The 27,128-nt window shown below is 41.1% G+C and overlaps 1 protein-coding gene across 6 annotated transcripts in view; it reads right to left on the bottom strand.

The window, feature by feature from the left end:
- NLGN4X (neuroligin 4 X-linked) overlaps positions 1–7,789 on the bottom strand; it is a 271,563-nt gene extending 263,774 nt beyond the window's left edge. For 2 of the 6 annotated variants that reach the window (XM_005283341.5, XM_005283340.5), the window contains exon 1: positions 7,351–7,789. The gene's annotated coding sequence lies outside the window, so the exon portion shown is untranslated. Of the gene's footprint in view, positions 1–6,663; positions 6,684–6,751; positions 6,930–7,350 lie in introns of those variants that run through there. The other 4 variants (XM_005283344.5, XM_005283343.5, XM_005283342.5 and 1 more) reach the window with 4 other exon arrangements.
- Positions 7,790–27,128: the final 19,339 nt, after the last annotated feature.

Below are 27,128 nucleotides of genomic sequence, written 5' to 3'. Positions count from 1 at the left end.
TGTTTATTTGACAATGCAGCTATCCGTTTTTCCTCTAAGTTATATATATAATATAATATTTTGGCATCTCTAAAACAGGACTTTTGTATTTTAGGTAGCAAATTTATTTAGGGTATCAATCATCATTATATTGTAAAACATCAATAAGTGTGTGGCACTGAGCAATAGACACATCCGTAGTCTCTGTCTTGGAGAACTTAATGTATTGTACAGTTATTAACAAGTGTTAATTTATGAAACAAAGGAGTTAAAAATTAGTGAAAAATCTGTTCAGGGACATTTAACTCATGCTTTGGTACTTATCAGGTCTTTCCAGATACGGTATATACAAAGATAGGGCAATGCCTGATAGAACTGGTTAATTGGCTTGTCTCATTTTCAGAGGGCCCAAATATAACTTTAAGCAATAGTGCAAGTGAGTTTGGTGGTGTTAACCCAGTTCCTTGTGTGGCACCTATATCACAAAACTGCCACGTGATGGCAACAATCAACATGGCTGGCAGCCCTTGATTTGGCAAGACCATTGACTAGAATAGCATTAGAGCAAGGTCTATATATGATTTGAGCAAACCTGCTGACTTCATGCCCACTTTATACCTGTGCCTGACTTAGCACCCAGATACAATGCGGATGAGTGATTTTAAAATGCTTCAATATTAGATGGCCTAAACAAAATCTATAATCATGAGGCAGGAAGGCTTTGTTTTGATTGACTTACTGGCCTTGTATATTCTTTGGGTTCGGGATTGAAGAGCCGTATCTCCATTTGTACAAAAGGGAAAAAAGAGTCACTATTGCTGGAGGAACAAGAAGTTACATACTTTTCTTATTGCACATTCATATCCAACAAATGCAAATCTGAAAGAAGCTCTTAGAGAAATCTAAACAGCCACCAATTTATGATAATACAATCATCTCTCAAATTGTAAGTACTTGCTATACCATTGATTATAATTAATAAAGAACTAAAATGCCTGTTTCATTGATTATTATAATTAATACTAAAGTACTTTTTCATTATAAATAAAAATAATTTAAAGAATTTAAAAGTTGTTATAAAGAGTAGTAAATAAAAGATGAGTTATGTCACACTATGTAATGTAGAATAACCTTCGTCAGATTAATAATTTCATAATTAGACATAACCAAGCATCAGTGCATTTCCAAAAACCAATGATTTTTTTACTATATGCCCCCTTAATCATGTCATTATAAAAATTACTATATTCTGCCTAATATTTCCATCACTTTTCAATATGGCCTTGGTACATTCTAACCAAAATCCCCAAAATAGTTGCATTATAGTCACAAAAAAATCGATACCTTTTAAGAAAGTCATTTTAATAATGGTAGGGCACATGGATTCTCCCCCCGTCCCCCAGTTTGCAGAGTGAATTAATCAATCTAGTATAATAGCTTCCGTAATATTTTTTCTAATAAGAGTTCCATTAATTTTCTTTTAAAAGGTTCACCAACCCCAAGCTGCAAATCTCAATGTGCACATAAAGTGACAATGGAGAGATGAGCATGGAAAGTCTTACCCTTTTACTTACTGAAGCTATATTTGGTTGAATACATTTGCTAAAACATTTCCTAACACTCAGAGTGGTGTGTGAGCTCAACGCAGAACACAGCAGAATGTAAGAGCTGTACAAGGTGATCTCAATTATTACAACTCATTTTTAGATAGAGTACAGTAGTGTGCATCTGAACATTTCTCGCTAGGTTTCATTTCATTATGTGAACACATATATTCTATTTGAATAAGCCATGCTAGTGGTCAAACCCTTATACAGATGTAACTGGGAAAAGCAACACCTTCTGGAGAGGCTATTAATGTTCAGATCACACATACTATGGTAATAGGTCACAAAATAATATTGTTCGATATAAACTTTCTTTTAAATCTAACAATCCAGAAATGTTCCCCCCCACCCCAAGTTCACTTATTTATAATTCAGGAGATCTGACCTCATTTTTTTATTACTACCCTCTTCAAAATGATATTTATTTCCTATGAATTGTACCCATTGTTTTTCCCCCCCTATAAATTGTAAGTTTTCTCCCTCCTACTCCACTTTCAGGTTATGGAAAATGGACATTTATTACCTACCACATCTATCGTTTTGAGGAATAGTGCCAATAAAACCTTTTTTCTTTTCAACCAGCAAGTGTTTTTTTTTCTTGAAATTCAGATCTGGGGACTACTAACTCAAACACAATAGAACTATTAAAAGGTGATAGAGTTGAGGACATAACCCTGTCAGATGTAGGGATCAAAATGGCTTGGAGCATAAATGCTTTACAAACATTGCTTGAGCACACCTGAGCGGAACTGTGACAGAGAATAGCTGCGGTTTGAAATGAGATTCCTGATGATCTGAGTGGCTCATTGCCAGCCTCAGGTTTATGTTTTGGTCTTATTAGGTTTTCCTCTTTTTAGATTCAAAGTCTGGTGTGCATTTGTAATGAATCTTGGTCACACAAAAGAGATCTTGAACATTTGTGCTTTGTGACAAGTCTTCAAACGGCAGAATGACTAAATCCTATGCTGTTTACAGAGTGATGCTTTTCCTGTCCCACCCAGGTGGATCTGTTCCTTACATTGTGTGGTTCAGCTGTCAAAGAACAGCATGCTTCTTTGAAAAGCTAAGTGGAGGCCATATTGAGAACCTGTCAAAAGCAGAAGTACACACCTTTATGCAGTGTTCAATTACTTTTTCATGTTAAACAAAACACTGTTTCCATACAATTTTTTTTTAAATTTATAGTTTCTATCAAGCAGCTCTTCCTTCTGCCTCTTCCCTTCCTTTCTAACTGACTGGTAATGACCTTCAGCTGGAATTTGCATATTAAGACAGCCATTTTTGACAAACCCTTTATCACTATTCCTTTGAGTCAAAGGGCCTGTTCAAGACACTAGTCTAACTAAACAGGCTGAAAAGAGCATCTGTGACAATGAAGCTATGCATGTAGAATTTTTGGTAAATTATCCACTGTATCAATTATCCTGTTTTAATCCAATATACAATTATCCTATATTATTTAGAAGTTTTATTGAGAAGTTTTTTATTGTTGTGTATTTTCTAACAAGAATTGTCTTAACTGATCACTCTGCATTGTTGAACAAGGAAAAAATAATATCCTATGCACTTAGCATGAGGCTTAAAAGATGTCTGTGTTTACAGTGTACATACTAGCATTTGTAATATTTGACTTTGTGTTGTAATGTTACTATTTAAAGGAGTAGTAGGCAAATCATCAGTCTCAATTAGAAATGTTAGCATTCTGAAATGTTACAAATCCTACAACAAAATAAATTATATGCACCTGATCTAAAGGCCACTGAAATCAGTGGAAAAATCCCCACTGGTTTCAGTGGGCTTTGGATCAAGCCCTAGATGAAAAACAGGATCAAAGAAATATATTTTGGATGCCAAAACCACAGTTTCAGTTATGATACCTAGTATAGCCCAAATAGAAAAACACTGATGGTAGTTGCAGTTGTGTGTTATCTATGCACACAGAAGAGAAAAAAATAAATGTGACTTGTAAACAAAAGAAAAATAATTCTCAATTGCTAAGAACCAGTATGTCAGAATTAAAGATTGAATTATCATAAAAATATCTTGTCATGAAATGTACTGTTCTAATACCATCAAAATATTTTGCTTGCATAAATGACCTATTGGTAAGTCACAACATTCATAGTACCTTTTCACATCCATGGTATCTAATGATTAGTTGGAACAGGTTCATGACTAATAGTATGCAATCCTGTCTCCTGCAGCATAACTGATAAGAATTACAGCAACCCTCCTGAAGGCAATAATATGTATAGACCATTCTGTAAAATATTAACAGATGTGGCAGATCTATTTTTCATAAGAAAATAAAAAAAGGATTAATTTTAAGTATGAAAGTAGCCCACCTGCGTAAACCTGAGTTTTTTATCCACTTCATTACAATTGATGAATATAATGATCAACTCTCTATGGTAACACAAAAAGTTATTTTCTTATATTAATAATAAGAAAGGATTTTAAATGTCTTATAATGAATAAATATAATTTGTATTGCATGGGATATAGATTACCACCCTTCCACCAAGCTGAGATGATTTAAATTTGCAGAGAAGTCCATGCTACATGAACTGGAGATTTCCATTCAGCGTACCTACTAACAATTTCATCCATTTGCCCTTGCATTTTGAATCCCTTTCCTCTACTTACAGGAACACACTCCTAATGCTACTAAGCATTTGGGATCAAAATACAGCCTAGATGTAAGGATTTTTTTCTCCAAAAAATTGATGAAGCATGATTATGGAATCAACAAATATTTCCTTACTTTTTAAATACAAAGTATCAAAGATGAACATTTGTTTACATCATTGTGGTTATAGTAAACATCAACACCCCAATAAAGCCTATGGACTCAAAAAGTTAAATACAAAGCATCTAATATAATAGATTAAATGGCCACATCAGTCTCTGCCTCGATTTATTGAATTACGGGACTGCTACAATTTAATCCGGAAACTTGATCTATCTAATAAAATATAGATAGGGACTTTCACATTTCATTCCATTAGCCATCCTTTGACAGAAATTGCTGTTGCATGTCTCAAACACATCCAGATTCTGCACTTTTTGAAAACTTTTCTTAAAACCTTTCCAGTTCCCTTGCTTCTGAGGACCGCGCAAAGGAGGGAAGCTAGAGGTAGGAAATGCTTCCTGGATGTTAAACCATTTGAAATCCAACATGATTTTGTAGTTTTAAAACATACATGCAGTTGGGCTTTCAAGATACAGAGGTGGAATACATGGAAATAAAACATTTCAAGCAATTGACCAAATCTCAAAAATAAAATTAAAAGTCACTAGGAAGTATCCACACTACCACCTTGTGGAATTTTCTTGCAAGAACAGCACCTGCTTGTTTCCACAAAGTTATTTTTCCCTGCCTAATATTAAAATTAGTTTAGTTTCAGGGATAGATAAGGGTTCTATTATTACTAGTTTCTTTTATGAAAACAAGGGATAGGCCCACAGCGCAGATGATTAACTTATCTCTTGGGTTTCTTTATTTTCCTCTCTCTTGCTCGCTCTAAATAGTTGCCCTGGCTCTAAATGATAAAATAATCATAATTATAACAATAAATCAAATGTAGCCTTGTCTCAATGAATCCCAGCACTGGGGGAGGGGAGAATGGGGGGGGGGGGGGAAAAGAGATCTTTCCTGCAAGAGGAAAACAGTAAAACAACCACTTGTGAAACCTGCAGCAGTCAGAGCCTCTGCTGGGAACAGGACAAGGAAAAGAGGATCCAGTTTCTTCCAGCTGAGCCAAATCCACTGAAAATAAGGGCACTGTTACCCTGAGGTGGGTGTTAGCCTTCAGGTGTCCCCTTGTTGTGGCTGGACTGGAATAGCTGGCAGGAAAAGTCCCAGGGACCCAGGAACAGAGTGGCCGCTGCAGGATGCTTGCCCTGGCTTATACCCCTCCCAGGGGGGAAATGGAGCTCTCTGCAGTCAAGGCAGGCGTTGGACACCTGGCAATTAGCTGGGGACTGGGAGCTGGGGTGAGGTTGAGGCAGAGAAAGGCAGCACAGACCGAGGGACAGGTTGCACTGGGGACGGTGAGCAGCCAAGGCTAAGGGACTCATGGCCAGGAGGAAGGAACTTACTGGCATTGCAGCTTGCGGGGCAGGTTGCCGGAGAGGGAGCTGAGTTGCCGCCTGTGGGGCGGCCGGGAGAGCTGGGGATGTTTGCCTGAGGCATCCCCATCACCTGGATCAGCTAGATGAGGGCTAGGCGGTGTAACCTGGGGAGGGCCAGATTGGGGGGGGGGGGCGCTGCGGTGTGTGCTTGGGGCTATTGAGTCTCGGGGTGGGCAGCAGGGACTGCTAGACAGTGGCTGCAGTGAGCAGGAGAAGGGGAATCGCTCTGCTACCCGCCCCTCCAAAAAACTCCTCTTGCAACTGGGACCCCAGCAAGGCTCAGTTCCCCTCCCACCCCCCCAGCCCACACGCCAGCAGCATTCGCGGGGCGGGGGCGGCCCGGGGGAAGGCGCCTGGCGCAGGGTCTGGCAGAAGGGAGGGGGAGGTAGAAGTTCAGCGGCTGCTCTCACTGCGCCCCCCGGCTGATGGCTGCAGGAGGGACAGATCATCAATCACAGCACCCTGCAGAGGCAATGGGGGGGGGGGGGGCGACAGGGAAATGGGGCCGCTGCAGTGCAGGAGGGGTGGGCAGGCAAGGGCGGCCCCGGAGGACGTGGGCACGGGGCTGGGCAGCGGGAGACGGGGAAAGGAGGGGGAGCCGCTCTGCGGTGCCTAACTTCCCCCCGGGGAGCGGGGAGGCGACAGGTTTGACACAGAGAGTTTGGGGCAGCAGCAGTTTCCCGTAGGGAAGGTGCAACCCGGAGCCAAGGAGTGCGGAGAGGCTCCACATGAGGCACCCCCCCCCCCCCCCGCACACACACACACAACCCCAGCACTGCCCACTAGCCGCGCCAGTCCCGCCCCCCGCCCCCAGCCCCAGCTTTGCAGGGAGGGCGATCCCCCTCCTTCTTCCCCCTCCGGAGCCTTCCTCTGTCCCCCTTTATTTCTCTCTTAACACTTGTCTTCCCCCCCCCCCCCCCCAGTCGCTTCTCCCTTCGCATACCCAGCCAGCCAGACACCGTCCCTCGCGAGTGCCGGGCTCCAGTCCATCACGTGTGAGAACCCATGCATCACAAAAGCAGGCATTTTACCCGAGCCCAGCCGCTGAAGAAGAAAAGAGGGTGAATCGCTCCATAGAAGAAGAGCCAAGCTGTGTTTTTTTTTAAAGGAGGGGGACACAGCGAGGTGAAGCCAAGCCCGCCCTACGTGCCGGTTCTGTAATTCCCTCCACACCACCGGTGCACACAGGAGGTCCTGCTCCTTCCACTGCCTCTGATCTCGTTTGCAGAAAACTGTAGCTTTGCTCTTTCTGTCGCCCTGTACTGCAGATATCTCGCTCCCCCCCGCCCCCCCCCCCCCCACACACTTCTGTTTATTTGTCTGTTAGGCAGAGCTACTTTGTAAACATCTCACACAGAACCCCAGAGCCTTTTCAAATAGCTGATTGCACCAAAATGCCTCCAAACAAATGATGGTCCAGGGGAAGACAAATTCTAGATCTGTAGCTGCACAGATGACATGAAGATAGCCTATGACGGGGAAGAGGACAGAAAAAGTATCGCCTTAAAAATGACGGGGAAAGTAAAAGCATAAACGACTGCAGCAAACTGATCACCCTCTGCCTCAGAACTCACTGCAACCCCCGCAAAAATGAACATGAACACACAAACCTTAAATCTACTATACCTACCTTAACAGTGCGATAGCTGCAGCTGCACGGAGGTCCTTTTTTACTCAGCCAAATTCTTCCAGGGAATCCTGACAGGATATCAGACAACAGGAATTATTCAAACAAGGCTCCCCTCTGTTTTTTGGAATCCAACGCGATTTTCTTGTCCAAAGGAATGCAACGACCACAAAAAATAAAAATAAAAAAGCAACAACAACGCTGGATTTGGAGGAAACTGGCGCTTACTGTTGTAAACGACCTACATTCAGGAAGAAAATTCATTACAAAATCAGTGCAAGAAGGAGAGTTGGGTTTGTGAGTAAGAGCTCTGATTGCCTATGCAGAGACACAGAGACAGGGAGAGAGACTGATCTGCAAGAAAAAGAGAGATTGAAGAGGGAGAGAGGTCCAGGCTGTACCAGTCTCTCTCCTTCTGCTATTGGACCAAACTGAATGAAATTTACAAAGCCAGCAGCCAATAGATCTCTGCAGTCTGCCCCATCACTACAGAAACCATATCTACATCTACAACCTAATGCAAAGAGCATCTAATCCTACTGCAAACCAGCTGTAACAAAATTATCAAGGGTACCTGTATGATTGAACAGGTGGGCATTTTACACATGTAGAAATAAATGTAGAGAGGCAAATCACAGCGATACTTCCATTGTTTTTTTTCTATTCCAACATCTTACACAACAAATCCATGCTTTTTTAGCCCATTAAAGCTGAGATTTCTATAATGTTGAGCAGTGTTTAAAGTGCCATCAGTGGACCTCTTTCAGTGGTTACCAAACTTACCAATATTAACTTATGTGAGGCATGGCTAGAAACATAGTTAAGCATCCTGCAAAATAAATAACCCTCAAAAGACATGTTTGTGTTTTTGTGTATTTACATATGTATGAGTAGGGTCAACAATATAATCAACAGTCCTGGTCTATGCTGTATTCTGATATCATTTAAATTAATTGTAAACCCGGGGTATCTTCTTATTCATTTCTCTTTGAAATGTACTGTGAATGGTGGAGGAACAAGCAAATGGCCTTATGTTAATTCATGTAGCTAAGTACTAGTGATGGACCTCCTTCAAAGTCATGGTGATTACCTTTTTTGTTCCCCGAGGAACTCCAACTTGTCAAACAGACATGAAATTGTATAAAAGATCTTTGGGTCTTGATTCTATCATCTCAGATCTGCTTAAGCTTTGTCAGGGGAAGTTTGAACTCTTTGCAACTACAACCTCAATGGATTGAACTCATGTCTGTATGAATATTGATCTTTTAAACATACTCTCTCTCTCTCTTTTTTTTTTTTAATAAATTTTAGTTTAGTTAATAAGAATTGGCTGTAGCATGTATTTGGGTAAGATCTGAAACGTTTATTAACCTGGGAGGGAATGTGTCCGATCCTTTGGGGATTGGTAGAACCTTTTCTTTTATATGATGAAATAAGATTTACAGAAATTTTCATCATATTTTATGTGGGTACCTGGATGGAGGCCTGAGGCTGGATGACTTTAAGGGAATTGTGTTGTTTGGACTTCTGCGTAACCAGTAAGGTAATAAAGAAGCTGTTTTATCCTTGGTAAATCTAAATATTGGAATATCCACCAGCTTTATGGGGATTATCTGCCCCCTTCTTTGCAGTTCACCCTAATTGAGTGACCACAGCTGGCTCCCCACTAGGACCCTGGTCACAACTTACAATGTTGGAAGGAATAATATAACTGAATAACAATCACTGCCTGTTTTACTAACAGCACAGTAGAGACTTGCTCAGTCACAACTATTTAGATATATCTCCATGAAAGAAGGTGTAATGTGCATGTTTTGATTATCAGAAATATTATTTTGAAGGTCAAACCGTGAGTTTCGGATTCACTTCCTGGATCTCACTTTTTAGGCCATCAAAAGGACAGAGTTGTGCAAAAGGTGCATGCTCAGGCCTGGAAACACATATGCCAGGCTTCACTCTGCAGTGACTCTCCCTGGTCAGTATAAGAGTGGCACAGAAGGTTGACAACAATATGGGGCCTTGAAGGTGGTAACAGGAATTGAAACAAGATGATATTTGGGAATATCCACACTGACCTCTGGAACAAACAAAGGACAATGGGGAAAAGGTGTCTTGAATTTTTTTCATACATGGAAACAAAACACACACCTGGGAGAGATTTCAAATCACAAAACAAAGCTAGACTTTAGAAACAGAAAATACATTTGACACCCTAAAATACTAGAAAATCGGTCACTCCTTTAAAGTTACCTGCTGGATCTCTAGTTCAGGACTCTGTTTCTTCTGCCATAGCTGATTATATCAGACTATTAAATTAGAGCAGAGTGTGTCCTGCTTTCTCAAAACTGGAGTTTGTCTGTGATATTGGCTTAACATTCCTACTCCTTCACAGTTTTAAGTGACAGAGGGATATATAGAATCTTGAATTCAGGATCTAGCAGAAAACAGTTGGCCTAGTTATGCATCTGTTCTGCACACGCAGCTCCTGCAGCATCACATCATAAAAGGAATGTTTTGTTTTTCAATGTACTTCAAATTAAAACTAAGTACAAGTATATTCATAGGTTTCAGAGTAACAGCCGTGTTAGTCTGTATCCGCAAAAAGAAGAACAGGAGTACTTGTGGCACCTCTAAGTACTTGTTAGTCTCTAAGGTGCCACAAGTACTCCTGTTCTTCTTTTTAAGTATATTCATACTGACTTGAACAAAACATTTTAACGTATACCATAGCCACATTAAACTGCTAACCAATTTGTGCACAGAAATCCTATTCTTTCCTTTAAAAATCATTATTTTAAATGATTTCATTCTAATTTTATTTACTTCTTTTAAGTGATTCTTAACAGGTGTTCGTGCAAGTGAGTTGTACTGTTTTTTTTTTTATTTTATTTTAATAAAGCATCTAGGAATGTACTCCCAATCACATTGCCTCTAACTAAAAATGTTTGACACTTTATAGAAAATATGTCATCTTCTATTGCCATCTGTCCCAAATTTTGCAGGACAGTCTTTATTTTGATAGTTATGTCATCCATCATACAAGATAAATTTGGAGGATATTTATGCAGTATTTAATCTGATTAATGATCTCCCACCTTTGTCAACATATCATGAAGCAATTTATTATATATGTTACCAAAGTACTAATTCCTAACAGTAACAACTCGGTATCCTAAAGGATCCACAAGTGCATTAATACTGGTAAACTTTCCATAGACTTTAGATTTACACAAACTTTACATTTCATGCACCCTCAATATACAGTAACTCCTTAACATCAGACAACAAAACTACATAATGGTTTAGGCCAGAAAGCATGTCTCCCTCCACCCCAAGGTAATTGCAGAGGGAATATAAGTGGACAGAATATAGTAACTGAAGTAGAAATTTGACTAGGACAATGGGGTTAACATTCATCCATTTACCAAAAATGGAATGGATTCTTAATAATTGGAAGATGGCATCTTCAGCAAAAGGTTGCTCTTTAGCAGTGTTCACAGGAACTGGAGTATTGATAAGTTGGAGACAAGGGCACTATCTATTGACTCACTAGCATTTAGGTGTTGTATGGAGGTATAGCCTTGGATTAATTTAGCATGCAAAATTACACAATTCACCAACAACAGGTTCTTTACCGAGGTGGCACCGTAAGTTTATTCTTAAGAAGGCTATTGGGGGTGAGAGACATATAGAACCATAAAAACTTTATTTAATAACCAAATAACTCCAAACATAAGCATTAGCAATAAGAAAATAGATATGCAGATTGTACCAACCCCCAATGATGCCATACTCATAACCCCATGGAAACAAAGAGAGAAGAAAACAGTAAGTGGATATCATCATAAGTGGATGTGAAGCTCAGGCATCCGCCATCTTGTCACCTTGATGAACCCACTAGAGCAGTGGTTCTCAACCTGCAGCCCATGGGCCACTTGCGGCCCATTCAACACACACCTGCGACTGATGTGACATCCTCAGAGCCACATATGTGGCCCACAATGGTAAACAGGTTGAGCATCACTGCACTAGAGGTTAGACATACACCTTATTTTATACCTCTTGTCCCATACAACCTGTAGCCTATAGAGATGATGTCAGCTTATGCTGAGGCCTAGTAGAATATAAGCTAGTGAAGTGAGACAATTTAGAGGCAAAGTAGCCCCAGGTCATGTTGTAAACATGTTTTGCTCTTAATTGTTTTTTTATAAGTTTTAGATAAAATGTTAATGTTTTGGAAATAGATAGTTATTGGTATGGCATTTATGTAGATGTTAATTAAAATTATGCTTAATGTTAAACAGCCAATGAGAAAGCAGAAAAATTATGATTAAAAAGGAGGATTTAATGCTAATTAATTAAAGGGTGGTATTCTAATTGATTATAAAAAGGGTAGAAGGCTGATTTTAGATGCCCATCCACCACTGATGGATTATACCCATTCTTCCCATCCAGGGACTGATCCCCCGGATGCATCATTTCATTTTAGAATGTGAGTATAAATGCAGTGTATGCAGTGGTGAGCTGGAGCCGGTTCACACCGGTTTGCAAGAACTGGTTGTTAAATTTAGAAGTCGATGTAGAACCGGTTGTAAAGGGGCCGGCGGGTGGGCAAACTCCTGTCCAGCCCGCCTGAGCTCTTAGCTGGGGAGGCTCCCCCCGCCCTTCCCCCGCTTCCCCCCCCACACACACACAGAGCCCCAGCACGCTGCGCCGCCGGCGCCGGCGCTCTGGGCAGCTCTGCAGCTCCTGCCTCTTTGAGCAGCATGGTAAGGGGGCCGGGGCTGGGAGGAGGGGTTAGATAAGGGGCAGGGAGCGGTTGAAGGAGACGGAGGTTCTGGGGGGGCGGTCAGGGGACGGAGAACGGGGGGGTTGGGTAGGCCTGGGAGTTCCGGGGGTCTGTCAGGGTGGTGGTGGATGGGGTTGAGGCAGTCAGTGGACAGGTAGTGGGGCGAGTTGGGTAGGGGGTGAGGTCCTGGGGGGCAGTTAGAGTGGGGGGTCTCAGGAGGGGGTGGTCAGGGGAAAAGGAGTGGGGGGATTGATGGGTTGCGGGTTCTGAGGGGGGCAGTTGGGGGCAGGAAGTGGGTTGGGGTCAGATGGGTGGGGGGAGGGGAGACAGGCCCATGGGTCTCGTACTCACTGCGTGGTTCCTGCCGAAAACCCAGAGCGAGTGAAGGCCCCCCCGCCACCGAAGTGCCACCGAGGACCCGGTAGGGAACCGGTTATTAGGATTTTGGGAGCTCATCACTGAGTGTATGGTAATATTGTAATGCCTGTTTGCTATAACTAACCACTTTATTTTAAATAATGTCTTTAATTTTATCACTCCTGTCATTCACAGTCCTCCACTAAATTACATTATCTGTAACCGCCCTAAAGGCCTGAAATTTAAAGAATTCAGCTGGGTTTTATTCCTTACCTTTATACTACTAACTGGGAACACATAAATCAAAAGGTTACAACCTACACATGTCCGGTGACCATGTTTACATTACCTCTCAGCCCCCTGTTCACATGTGGCATTCCAAGGAAACATAACTGGGGTTCCAATTGCTGACATAGGCTATTTGTATCAATACATTTCCCAATATTTCCAACACATTGATGTGGTTAATCTCATGGTTAAATGTTCAAAAATCCTCTAGAAATCTATTATTTCAAGAATGTTTTGTTCTTGTGTTTGTTCTTTTGTTCATGTTTACTTTTTTATCCCCAAAAATACATATTACCAAAAGCCCCTGTAACTTTAGAACCTAGGTCAAACGCTCATGCCAACTTATAAGAACTGCTCATGCTTACTAGTCCTCTTGCTTATAGCAAAGCCTATTTCCAAAAAGACAGGTTTCAGAGTAGCAGCCGTGTTAGTCTGTATCTGCAAAAAGAACAGGAGTACTTGTGGCACCTTAGAGACTAACAAATTCATTAGAGCATAAGCTTTCGTGGACTACAGCCCACTTCTTGCATCCGAAGAAGTGGGCTGTAGTCCACGAAAGCTTACGCTCTAATGCATTTGTTAGTCTCTAAGGTGCCACAAGTACTCTATTTCCAAAAAGTATTTTAAATCATGTGTTCTCCAACTTGCATATTAGAGTGTTCTTAAGCAGCTTATCTTTTTCCTATCAAAAAATGATAATACAAAAGCCTCTATTTAAGGAGTTGAAAAATCATGTCGGGGTCAAGGGTCAACATAGGCTGCCTGTCTAAGTACTAAGTTAACAGCTTGACTCTACATATTGGCAGACTGTGAAGTCTAACAAGATAATAGATAAGTGATGGTTTCACTAAGACCATGGGGCCATATTGTGCTGTGTTCCACCTCATGCAACCTTAATTTGTATTGGTGAAAATGAGGGCATAATTTGGTCTTACACATCCAATCACAATAAGTTGTCTAACAAATTCTCTTTTTATAGCTGCGGTGCTAGCAGTGATAATGATGCTTCACAAATACAATAGTAACAAGTAGTTTCATTAATTTCAATTTTACTACCAACAGTTTTGCCCATAATTTCAAAATGGGAAAAAAAAAACTGGTGTAAGAAAATATATTTTAGCCTTGTTGTCACCATTAGAAATGGACAACAGTAAAAAACTAGGATAAAAGCAGGAATTTAGAATCCATTGTCAACTTTAATTACATTTGCCTTTTAGTTGAACAAAATGTAAATATCCAAGTTGAATACACTTTTTATGGTAAAAATACAGTTATAAAGTAAAAATAACAAAAGCAAGCTCTATAATTTCCTTCAAGCACATTGCATTCTGAGTTCTCATAAGAGGCAAAGGCTGTGGATAAAAATGTCCATAGAGAAATGGCAGGAATGTGCGTGGTTTGCAAGGAAGACAAAGATGGGTGTGAAAAACCTGAAGATCTTCAGTCAAGGGGGAAGTTGGAAGGCCAATTCATCTAACATTGATACTTATGTCTTAGTTCAGCAGACCACCTACAGGAAAATACCAGACAGATCCATGGAGCTTCAAAAATGTTTACAAAGATTAATACAAACACATTAGATATTTTGTACAAATTAATATAGCAATTAATCTAGAAGTCACAATGCAAATGCCAACAGTAGATCAGATAGACTTTAAGGAACAGATTCTTGATTGTGTTCAAGCTCTGCTTGGCAGCAGGGATGGGGGAGGCAGGGAGGGAACTGGTTGTGGCTCCATTATGCTGAACTTGTTACAGGTTAGATCTTTAAGGAATCCCCCCTCCCTGCCTATAACATGCCTTTCCTTACACTGAAGGTTGTGAGGAGTGGCTGGCACAAGAGGCAGCTATGCTGACAAAAAAATCCCCTACCTGGGGTGAGGAGAGAGGGGGCAGATAAAATTATCCACTGGCAATCTCTGGCCACCTTAAATCCATTTTGTGCTGCTTACACTTACACACTGTAGGGGACTTCATATACTGAAGAATCTATCCCTAAACCTCATCTTGATGGAAGCAAATCCATAAAGCATCTCCTATCTAATTCCTACTTCCTTCTGGCAGGCTGTGTGCTCTACCCTGTCCATATTCAGAACTACAATCATATTGTTTCATTAAAAAGTGTTATATATATAACTAACTTTTATAATAAATACAATTCCTAAATTTCACTTTTTTGGGCAGTCTGATTATTTTAGAATAATGTACTATACTGAATGAAAGAAAGATTAGATGTGAAAGAAAGATATGTAGAAAGAATAGTAAATCTGGCAGGCGACCACCTTCACTTAATAGTGAAATCCTTGCTGATCTTAAACACAAAAAAGAAGCTTACAAGAAGTGGAAGTTTGGACAAATGACCAGGGAGGAGTATAAAAATATTGCTCAGGCATGCAGGAGTGAAAACAGGAAGGCCAAATCACAATTGGAGTTGCAGCTAGCAAGGGATGTTAAGAGTAACAAGAAGGGTTTCTACAGGTATGTTGGCAACAAGAAGAAGGTCAGGGAAAGCGTGGGCCCCTTGCTGAATGGGGGAGGCAACCTAGTGACAGAGGCTGTGGAAAAAGCTAATGTACTCAATGCTTTTTTTTGCCTCCGTCTTCATGAACAAGGTCAGCTCCCAGACTACTGCACTGGGCAGCACACTATGGGGAGGAGGTGACCAGCCCTCTGTGGAGAAAGAAGTGGTTCAGGACTATTTAGAAAAGCTGGATGAGCATAAATCCCTGGGGCCGGATGCGCTGCAGCATGTACATGATGTACAGCCAACATCAGTATTTTTCAACTTTTTTACCAGGCTATTGGGGACTGAAGGGAGGACCATACTAACAGCATCCGCTTGATAGTTTAAAATTAAAAAAAAAAAAAAAAAAAAAAAGGAGTTCCAGTTTTTGCAGACAACATTCAATAGAACAAATGTTAGTCTCATAAGTTTTTTCCAATAGTCCATTACTCTTACTGGTAAAAAATAAAGTACCCTATTTCATCTTCCAGAAATTGAATTTTGCTGTGCCTTTGTCTGCTGAATTAGAGAGTCTTCTATCTGAAACTTCTTACAGTACTCCTTTCCAAAATACAGTCCCCCATCCATTAAGCATGACCCACTATCTTGGTTCCTCAATGTAGGACCTTCCATTTAGGAATATATTAAGACACATATTTGCCAGATGAGCTCAGTTTACCGTGAAACACTGATCGCTCTCTAGAGTTGACTAGTCCTTATCACTATTTACTTCTTCGCCACCAATGTGAGTCATTTACAACCTTTATGTCCAACAATTCTTATTCTTTCTTCCAGATCATTGATACCAATATTGAATAGAACTGGGCCTTAGTTGGCTGTTTCCCTTGAAAAAAAATCTTTTGTGAGGAACAGCCCAGCCCACAAAGGGTAATGTTCACTGGTCTAGCCTTATCTTTCACCAGAATTCCTGGTAGGATGGGCCGGGACGACTATATGAGCCTCAGCTGACTGCAGTCGCTCATCACCCTCTCCCCTCTTAATCTATGGTCCCTCAGGCAGGTTTCACTGTGCTCAAATGTAAAAATAAATGAACACAGCTATCTGATCACACTTTTTAAAAAGTTAATATCTGACAACAGTACTTAGCATTCCTAACATATAGCATTTAAACCTTCAAATTCTTTACAGATGCCTAGTTAACCTTGATAATAATTACCTATACAGCAGTGTGTATTATCTCCTCTTCCTTCACTTTTCTTTTCATTTAACTTATTCCCTCCTAACTGAACCAATAAATAAATAAATAAATAAAAGTGTTAACATGATGTTTGCCACCATCACATTGATTGCTCTGCTTGTGTTTTTCCCCTTTCCTTCATCCTTTGTCTGTCTTGTCTATTTACTTTGTACGCTCTTTGGGACTGGACTGTCTACTACTCTTTGTTTGTACATGGCCTAGCACAGTGGGGCCCCATTCTTGCAGGGCCGGCTCCAGGGTTTTTGCCAACCCAAGCAGCGCAAAAAAAAAAAAAAAAAAAAAAAAAAAAGCCGCGATCGCGATCTGCGGCAGCAATTTGGCGGGAGGTCCTTCGCTCCGAGCGGGAGTGAAGGACTGTCCACCGAATAGCTGGACATGCCGCCCCCCTCCGGAGTGACCGCCCCAAGCACCTGCTTAACAAGCTGGTGCCTGGAGCTGGCCCTGCATTCTTGGTTGGTCCTTAGGTACTACTGTAGTGAACACAATTAACAATAACAAAAGGAATCTCTGGCTCCCATATTATTTCTCAGACAAACAGACACCACTGTCTCCATAAATAATTGACCTAATTATTCCCCGTTACATTAACTCTCCTTTCTTTCTTTCTTTTTTTAATAAAAAAGATTGCTATTTCAAATTGATGAGAACCTTCGCTTGGAATTCTAAGTAATATTTTTTGTCTCAGATCCATAACAATCCTGGTTTGAGCCTGACAAATGTGGTTTATAACTTTCCCTGGTACCAAAGGCTGAACTAGCCAGAGGCCTAGTTACCCATCCCTGCTCCCAGTCACTCCTATATTAAATTTAGAGCTAAAGTACCTCCGAATCAGTTCCTACTGGCTATGTCTAATCTCTTTACCTCTAAACAGATACAGAGACTCACTGGTTATAAATAGTAAATGTTATTTATAACCCTATTTAATGATTACCGAATAAAAGGGCTGTATATAACACCATATCAGAAACACAATTGAAGTTATAGATAAATACACAATCACATATTAAGTCTTAACTGGGCTTGGACAGCACAAAAGCCTCTTACAAAAAACATACTAGAAATACTGTTAAATGAAAAACAAGCAAAAATAATGTTGAACACCTAGATACCTCATAGAAATGCTATCATCTACATTCACAAGTCAACTCTCCAACTTTTCAGGTTTCATCCACAACATTTCAAGATGTGGACTTTCAAAACCAAACCTAATAACCCCAGGGAAAACTCCTTTGGCAATCAATGGTCTATAAGATGCTGCTTACAAAGTCTTAGATTTCTAATACTGTAGTTCCACGCATTAAAAGGCAAGTTCCCCCACAAACATCACTCATGAAACTTCTTTGAATATCTTATGCATTCAGGGTGCATAAAGAGAGCCGATTAGAAGAATATAAATATTTAAAATAATCTGCTTCATTTTAGCTATTACATTGCTACTCACAATGCAATTTCCACAGAACTGATCACATCCATCTTTCCTCATATAAATGTATTTTCCAGTCTGGGGGTTGGAGTGAACCAGTACAAAACAATGCCTGAACCAAAGGTCATTGAAGTCAAGGTCCCATTGACTTCATTGGGTTTGGATCAAGCTCAGTCCTTTAAGGGCTGTGAACTTGAGCGCAAGTCCAGCAAAGCAGTTAAGCATGTGATAAACTCTATGCTCCTGAGGAGTCCCATTGAAGATGACTCCTGGTATTACTCATGTGTTTAAAATTAAGTATGTGCTAAAATGCTTTGTTGGATCAGGATCAGAGTGTCCACACTTGGAAGGATCGAGCCCTTAATGTTTTATCACTGGATTCCAAAAATGTCCAACAATTTAAAGATGAGGGAAAGGTAAAATTTTCAAAAGCACCTACGTGATACAGGAGCTTAAAACCCGTTTCTAAAAGTGACATAAGCACTACATTTCATTGCAAGTCACTAGGACAAAATTACTTTGGAAAATGGGACTTAAGTCTAATATGAAAATACAATAGATTGGTCAGTATAAGAAGAGGTTTAATGGGTAACTACATGTAAACAGACAGCTGAAAGCAATTGAATGGGTTAAATTTGTTATGTCTCTCTTCTCTGCCAAATCTTCAGCTTGGGAGAAGATGTTTATTGGCAATTTCCTGAAGGGGGAGGAATCCAATGATAAAATGTGAGCCATTTGTCTTCCCAGCCATTAAAAAGATAGCTCACTTTAAGGATGTTTGGAGTGGCTGCTGCTGCTGTGCTTGTTACAATTTATCAGCATGTCTGCTGGTAGTATTATCATCACTAGGGGCTCAGGTGGACTTCCATTATCGCTATCAAAGTCCTTATTGGGAAATAGTGCACTGACCCAGACAGAAGATCTATTACAGCATTTCAAATCTCATCTTCCCTGGTGTTTTTTGTGCTAATTATTTTAAGTGAGTTTCTAACGTGATTCCTCAAGATAGGTAGGCATGGAAAAAGCAGCAATAACAACACATGCAACAAACAAAATTGTGCCAATCGTCATCACACTCATTTACTTGTAGGTCATATCCTTGTTCCCAACCTTTCATCTAATTGCCTGACACTTAGAATGTAGGACTTCCAGCGTCTGTGTTCATACAGAACCTACCACAAAACAGAACCTGACCTTGATACAGGCTTTTGGGTACTGTCATAATATAAAAGTGTTAAATGATAATATATGGATACACACTACATTATACATAGAACTACATAATAGTGCCCAGTTCACCCCTGTGTTACACCAGCTTTATGCCAGCATTACTTGATTCAATAGTGAAGTCATGAATTACAAAATCAGACCCAAAAAGGACACTATGTATTGTCATGGTAACTGTAGAACACTGATCCCTTAAAACTTAACTTTGCTCTGACAGGCAGGATTGTAGTTTATGGGCTTTGCACTACACTATGTAAAAGGATGGCCATATTTGCATATGTAGGAATCCCACACTCGGCACACACTTAAAAAAAGAAAAAAAGAAAAGAAAGATAAAAGGCCTAGATATCTTCCATTGTTGTATGCAGTGTAGTTGTAGCAGTGTGGGTCCCAGGGTATTAGAGAGACAAGGTGGGTGAAGTAATAAATTGGTCCAACAAAAAATATTACTTCACCCATCTTGTCTCTCTAAAAGGCCTAGATGGCAATTGAATGAGGGAAACCTAATGGCAGGAGTATCAACTGGGTGTCCTTCAAAGCCCCAAATCCATCCTGACCCTACAATAATAAATATTATATATTTATATATATATAGGATCCATTGGTGCTAGGTGCAAATACATAACAACAAGACAATATCTGCCCAAAAGACCTTACAATCTAAGTTTAAGATGAGAGACAACAGGTGGATACAACAGACAGAAAAAACGGATCACAAGGTAGCAGAAAAACAATTCTGAAGTGTTTAATAAATAGTTGTCACATCAATCACCTGTACATTTATTTATAAAGAAAAGCATGGTCATGTCTATCTTTATTCTGTTTCCATGCACATCATCTCCCTCTTTAGTACTTCATGTTTGCTAGCATGCTACATGATGGTCCCATGTCACATGCAATAGATAAGATCAGGAGAAAGAATTTGCCCTGATCCAGTAAATTACTGGCTCTGTACTGCTGCACCACTTACTGTCTTTTCTACAGATGTAGGTACAGGTGCTGCATTTTTATATCTACTTTAACATGACTCTCAAAGCATTGCACATAGCCTTGTTGAATGGATTCAGTAAGTCTAAAGATTGAAAAAAATGCAATTTGCATCTTTATCTCACTTTAACATGGTAAAATCTGGCATGTTGGGGAAAAAAATGCAATATTCCATTTAAATACTAAATGAGTGCTCATCTCAATATTGTACACATTTTGAATAATTTAATGGTTCAATATTTAAGCTACGCCAATCCCCTACTTTACTAATGTGGTCACTTCTTTAAGATGATAAATTGCACAAGTAATTGTTTGAACTTCAGGTGCCTTGAAATGCAAGGGAACAGTTAGCTCAGCCAGCCTTGTAGCCCTGTTTCTCAGGGCACTGACCCATGTAGTTTGGAGAAGTGCAGTGGATGCAGTCATATTATTCTGGCACCATATATTAGAAATGTGTATTATCATTTCAATCATTTGGATGCATTATGAAGAGAGCAGTGGCTTAATTCCCAATAGACTCTACTATTACTCTACTGTAAGGTCTTAAATGATCTCAGTGTAGTGTTTAGGTGTTTACAGGCATTTAAAAAAAAAAGCCAGTCACAGGGAACCCCTGAGGATGTTTAGGAGTATGAAGTGAGGTGTGATTTGATAAGGTCACAGAAAACAGAATTGCATTTGAATTCATTTGCAAATTTTGTTTGGACGAAGCCACTTTTCAAAGACCAACCAAACGCTTAAAAAAGAAAATTAAAAAAAAAAATCCCATAAATACAAATTCAGCTTTTTATTTCCATTCATCTTTGAGTATGGAAAAAAATCTGGCTTCTAAGTTATTTTGGGGCAGATTCTTTGCCTCTCGGATATTCCCTTTTTACTACTCCAACAACACAATGGGGACTTAAACTTGTCTTAAGGCAGCAAGAGCAGTGAGAATTCCCTTAATGTACTGCCAGCTCTGTGGCAGCCTTTTCTTCCCTTACCCCAGCACAAGTGGTGTTCTAGGGTGGAGATGTGGTTTGTCTATTAAAACGAAAACTTTCTTTAAAAAAAAAATCTGCAAAATATGAGGCATATACAGAATATATAATGGCATTACAATTAATTATTTGTATTGCAGTAGTATCTAGAGTGCATATTCAGGACTGGGATTATAGGATGGTGGATTTGATAACCAGCCTGGGACAAACAATTGATCCAGTTCAGTTGCAGTCTTTTCCTCAGGGCTCTGTTCATAGGCGCCGACTCTGTGAGTGCTCTGGGGCTGGAGCACCCATGGGGAAAAATTAGTGGATGCTCTGCATCCACCGGCACCCAAGCTCGCCTCCCCACACCACCTCACCTAACCTTCTCCTCCGTCTCCTCCTCCCCTGAGCATGCTGCATCCCCACTTCTCCGCCTATCTCCCAGCGCTTGCCACTGCCAAACAGCTGTTTGGTGGCGTAGCAAGATCCGGGAGAGACGGGGGGAGGAGCAGGAACATGGCCGGCTCAGGGGAGAAGGCAGAGGAGGAGGTGAGGTGGGGATTTCGGGAAGGGGTAGGAATGGAGGCGGGGAGGTGGGTGGGGGACAGAGGGGTGTCAAGCATCAACTGGCGTGAGCAGAAGTCGGCACCTATGGCTCAGTTTGTTCTTTAACATAAAAAGAAAAGAAATGGGGAATGTGGAACAATAACAAACCAAATAATTAAAAAAAACTTCTATTCTTGACTGATCCCTTGAGGCCACCTTAATGGGCTAGACCTCCCCCGAGCCTGGGGAGCCACAGGTCTTGCCTCCCCTCTTGCAACCTTCTGGAGAGTGTACTCCCCCGCCTTTCCTGGTCCCAGTTGCAGCCTCTCTCACAGACCCTGTTTTATATCCCTTAGATGGGGATCCTCATCCCCATTCATTAAATGCTGTCCAGCTAGGTCAGCACCTGTGCAGATTCCCAGCATCTGCCAGAAAGGCTGTTCCATAGAACAGCACTGGTTGCTCCCTGGCCCATGTGGCACTTAAAGGGCAGACTGCCCTGTTACAGGGATCATATTGCTCAGCACTGTACACGCATAATGAAGAGACAATCTCTGCTCCTGAGAGTTTACAACCTTAAATCCTGGTTCAAAGCTTCTTGAAATCAATGGAAAGACTCCTATTGAATTCAGTGTGCTTTATATTAGCCCCTAAGAAAGAATGGCACGGAGTGGTATGTATGATAGTCTTTTTGGCATGTTTTAAATGACCTGTATAAATCACTTATGTCTTTGTCACTTCTGAATCATTAAGTAATGCTGTTAAAATTTTTTAAACCACTTCACATACTTGTGATGGGATCCCCCCGGGATGCAGCCTGGGACCATGGGACTGCTGTGCCCCCTTAACTCTTTCCAGCCTGGGCTGTCTCTCACAATGCCTTGCTAGTGACCAGCAGCAAGCCCCTCTAGGCGCTGTGATCACTCAGCACAACAGCATGTGGAGCCCCACACCTAGCTATATGGCATGAATGCTCCCAGAGCCACTCATGAATCACCCAGAGAAAGGCACCAGAGCAAATTCCCCCAGCTCCCAGCACTGTACCTCAGGAATATACTGTCTTGCACTGCTCAAGACGAGCAATGCAGATTTATTAATTGGTTCTACACTTCATCAATGGAAAGTGAACATACACCAGCCTTTGTCAAACCTGAGCAGATTTGCCACACTTCATATAAATACACCAGTAAAGATAAACAGTTAAATAAATGTATTGACTATAAAAGATAGATTTTAAGTGATATTAAGTGACAGGCACAAAGTCAGAGTTAGTTACCAAAAGAAAAGAAAATATAATCATGCAGTCTAAACTCTCAACCCTATTAGACTGGGCAACATCTAGATTAAGCAGTTTTTCTCACCTCACTGGATATTGCAGTCCTTCATATACAGGTTTGTGCCTTAAACCTAGACCAATCTCCTGTGTTGGAGTCTGCAGTCTTCTTCTGAGTATCTTTGTTGCATGAAGCATAGGTGGAGGCAGGAAAAAGGCCCAGCACATGACCCCTGTGTCTGATTTATACCCTTAGACCATGTCCAGGCGTGTCTGGGGCACTGCTGAGTCACCCAGCAAGGTTGAACAATTCCGCTGGTGTGGTCTCATGCAGATGAGTCATTGAATTGTAGCTCCTTTGCTGGATAATGGTTGTTGATGGGTTGATTGATACCCCACCCGGGTGTTGGTTACTTTCCTTGCTATTGCCTCTGGGGAGCTAATATCTGGCTAATTCCCCAATTTACAGCATACTTTAGTGACCACCATGCAACAAAATTTTCATAACTTCATATGCATTAATGATATACATATATGGATAGAGAAATGACTTTCAGCAGGACATAACCTTTCCCCTGATACCTTACAAGGCATGCTTTATATGTAGGATCACAATATATGACAATGAGGAATGTGGGGGTTCCAGAATGCTTCCCCAAGGTATAGAATGTCACAATACTATCACATAATTTCTTGTTCTTTCTGTCAAAAATCCCACACACCTTACAACAAAACAGAAGATGTGTGCTATATATAAATTCCTGCAGGCACATGCATATGTTGTGTTATACATTCATTCCATTGTACATATGCGGTAATATTTTCAATATATGATTGTTTATTATTTGTATTACTGTAGTGTCTAGGAAACCTAGTTGTAGACCAGGTGCAGTACAAACACAGAACAAAGAGCCTCTGCCCCCAAAGAGCTTATAATCTAAGTATAAATAAGAGACAATGTCAGGGTTCCCTCCCCACTCTGAACTCTGGGATACAAATGTGGGGACCCTCCTAAGTTTATTTCTACCAGCTTAGGTTAAAACTTTCCCAAGGCACAAATCCTTTCCATGTCCTTGAACTGTATTGCTGCCACCACCAAGTGATTTAGACAAAAATCTAGAAAAAAGGGCCACTTGGAGTCCCTGTTTCCCCAAAATATTCCCCCAAGCCCCTTCACTCCCCTTCCTGGGGACACTTGAGAATAATACACTAACCAATTGGTTACAAAGTGAGCACAAACCAAACCCCTGAGTTTTTAGGACACTGAAAATCAATCAGGTTTTTAAAAGAAGAATTGTATTTAAAAAAAAAAGTGAAAGAATCACACCTGCAAAATCAGGATGGAAGGTAACTTTACAGGGTAAATAAAAAGATTTAAAACACAGAGGATTCCCCTCTAGGCTCAGCTTCAAAGTTACAAAAAACAGGAATAAAACTCCCTCTTAGCATAGGAAAAATTCACAAGCTAAAACAAAAGATAATCTAACACATTTCCTTGGCTTTACTTACAATTTCTGTAATTTTAGATGTATCATTTCAGGAGACGGTTTACCTGCTTGGTCTCTCTCTCCATCCAGAGAGGGAACAAACAAAGAGAGTACAAACAAAAACCTTCCCTCTTCCCCCCCCCAGATTTGATATTATCTTCAATCCTTATTGGTCCTTTTAATCAGGTGCCAACCAGGTTATTTGAGCTTCTTAACCCCTTACAGGTAAAGTGATTTTGTACCTCTGGCCAGGAGGGATTTTATGTTACTGCATACATAAAGGTTGTTACCCTTCCCTTTATATTTATGACAGACAACATATAGATACAAGGCGGGGGAGGTAATATCTTTTATTGGACCAACATCTGTTGGTGAGAGAAACAAGCTTCTGAGCCACACAGTGCTCTTCTTCAGGTCTGGGAAAGGTAAACTGAGCATCACAGCAAAATGCCAGGTGGAACAGATTGTTTAGCATAAGTAGTTAGCACATATTGTAAGGGACCATTCAATGCAGAGTGGCCCGTTAACACCTCTGCAGTCATAGGACAAAAAGAGGGGGTTAGTGGGTTACAGATTGTTGTAAGAAGCCATACATCCAGTGTCTCTGTTCAGTCCATGACTTTTATTGTCTAGCAGAGTTATGAATTTAAGCTCCTAGGCTCATCTTTTGAAAGTGTTATGCTGGTTTCCTTTGAGGATGAGGACTGATAGGTCAGATACAGAGTAATAGCTTTGTGAAATGTGTTCACCCACAGGTGATGTGGTGTTTTTGTCTTTTATCATTTTCTTGTGTGAGTTCATTTGAGTGTAGTGATTGTCTAGTTTCACCCACTCCAAATGCACACCCCTAGGTATCACCTACCACCCCAGACTGCAACCCATTTGTAGTTTCATTAAACAATTACAATCCTTACTCGATGGGGACCACCACACAAAGAGCGTGCTTCTTCCAGGACACAACTGACTTTCTCTACCCAGAGACGACCTGTACATGCTGATAGTGGGGATCTGCAAAATTTAAAGGTTCAGCCGCCCCTGGAACAGCTCAAGTCATGTCCCCTTTCCCCCCACTGCCCTCCCTTGCCCTCAGTCTTCTTCCGGGAAAGTAGCGGTCCCTCCCTGCAGCTCCCAGCTGTTGCTCCTGCCTAGATCTCCAGCTCTGGCAGCTGCTGTGCAGCGAGGGGGCCCAGCCACACTGTGTGACCAAGTGGGGCCAGCAAACCATGGCAGAAATCTGAGGGGGGGAGCTGAGGGGACATGTAACCCCATGTACCCCCCCCCCCACCCCTGTCATCTTTGGTTTCACCTTGTATTTAGCTGTGAGGCTCAGAATACCTTTCGCAGACCTGAAGAAGAGTGTTGTGTGGCTCAAAAGCTTGTCTCTCTCACCAACAGATGTTGGTCCAATAAAAGATATTACCTCAACCCCTTGTCTCTCTAATATCCTGGGACCAACACAGCTACAACTACATTGCATACAACAGATGGATACAGACAGATGGGGCAGTACAAGAGACAGTATTGGTCAACATGGTAGGCTGGGGTCTCAGCTGTCTGTTTTATATATAAACTGCAAACACTCAAGGTTTTGTTGTGGGGATTGTATTTGATTTTTAGAGAAGTATTTACATCCTCCCAGCCCCTTAGGCAAAAGCACAACAGAGTTATGTCAAACTAACATTCACTGTAGGGACATTGCTGTAATAACTCTTAATATGAGTGACATGTTGTTCAAATCCCTCCCCCCCCCCCAACGCCCCGCCCATAAAAAGGACCTTTATTGTAGGTAGCTCACCTTGGAGATTTTTAAAGAGCAGAGAGAATACTTTAGGGCTCAATCCTGCAGTCATTATGCATGAGAATAGTAGAACTGGACTGCAAGATGCAGCTCTTAGATATCTGCTGCTGTCTTTTTTCTCCTCAGGAGCCTCCAACCTATTTTCCCACTTTCATTTTCTTCTCTGGTTCAGACAAATGAGCACCATGATTTTGTATAGTGCTTACTCTTACAACAACGGGGCCTTTAATCACCTCAGATGCCAAATGGGATACAATAGTATATCTTGATTATATATATTTTTGAAATAAATAATTTAGGGTCAAATTCATCCCTGTACATAAGGCCTGCACAAGGAGTACGTACCACTTAAATCCTCCTTATGCTCTCAAAAGAGTGCTGTGTAAGCCTTGAGCTGACCCTGTGCACAGGGGTGAATGTCACTCATAAGGAATAGATAGCCACTGTAAGACAGGACAAAAATGTGCTTATGTACTGAAACTTTTCTGAGTGAAATAATTTCAGGTAAGATCAGATAGAAATGTAAAGAGTGGATTCAAATGCTGGACTCAGCCCAGGAGTCTCTCCTCTGGCTTTGTGTTGCTAAGGCAGTACAAAGCATCCAGAGAGCTGTCCTAAAGGGGCAACTGAGGATTAACCCAATACAGGAAAATCCTGGGGTGGCACAAAGCTGGAGTATCTGGCTCTATGCCACCCTCCCCCTCCCCCTTTGTTGAGAGCAGGGTGGGATGAGAAAGGATTATGGCACAACACATGGCACTCTGCTAGACCTCTGGCTGGTGCTGTGTCTGGCTGCAGCAACGGTAACTTGAAGCAGCTTCAGGGCTACTCAAAGTTATGGTAGGGGCCATTGCAGCACCTCGCTAGACCTTTCCTGTGCTTTTGTTGGGAATTGAGCCCAGTGTCACTTACCGAGGCT

The sequence above is a fragment of the Chrysemys picta genome, chromosome 1 (genome assembly GCF_011386835.1).
Source record: "Chrysemys picta bellii isolate R12L10 chromosome 1, ASM1138683v2, whole genome shotgun sequence".
Taxonomy (NCBI): Eukaryota; Metazoa; Chordata; order Testudines; family Emydidae; genus Chrysemys; species Chrysemys picta.
This window is presented reverse-complemented; position numbering and strand designations above follow the sequence as displayed.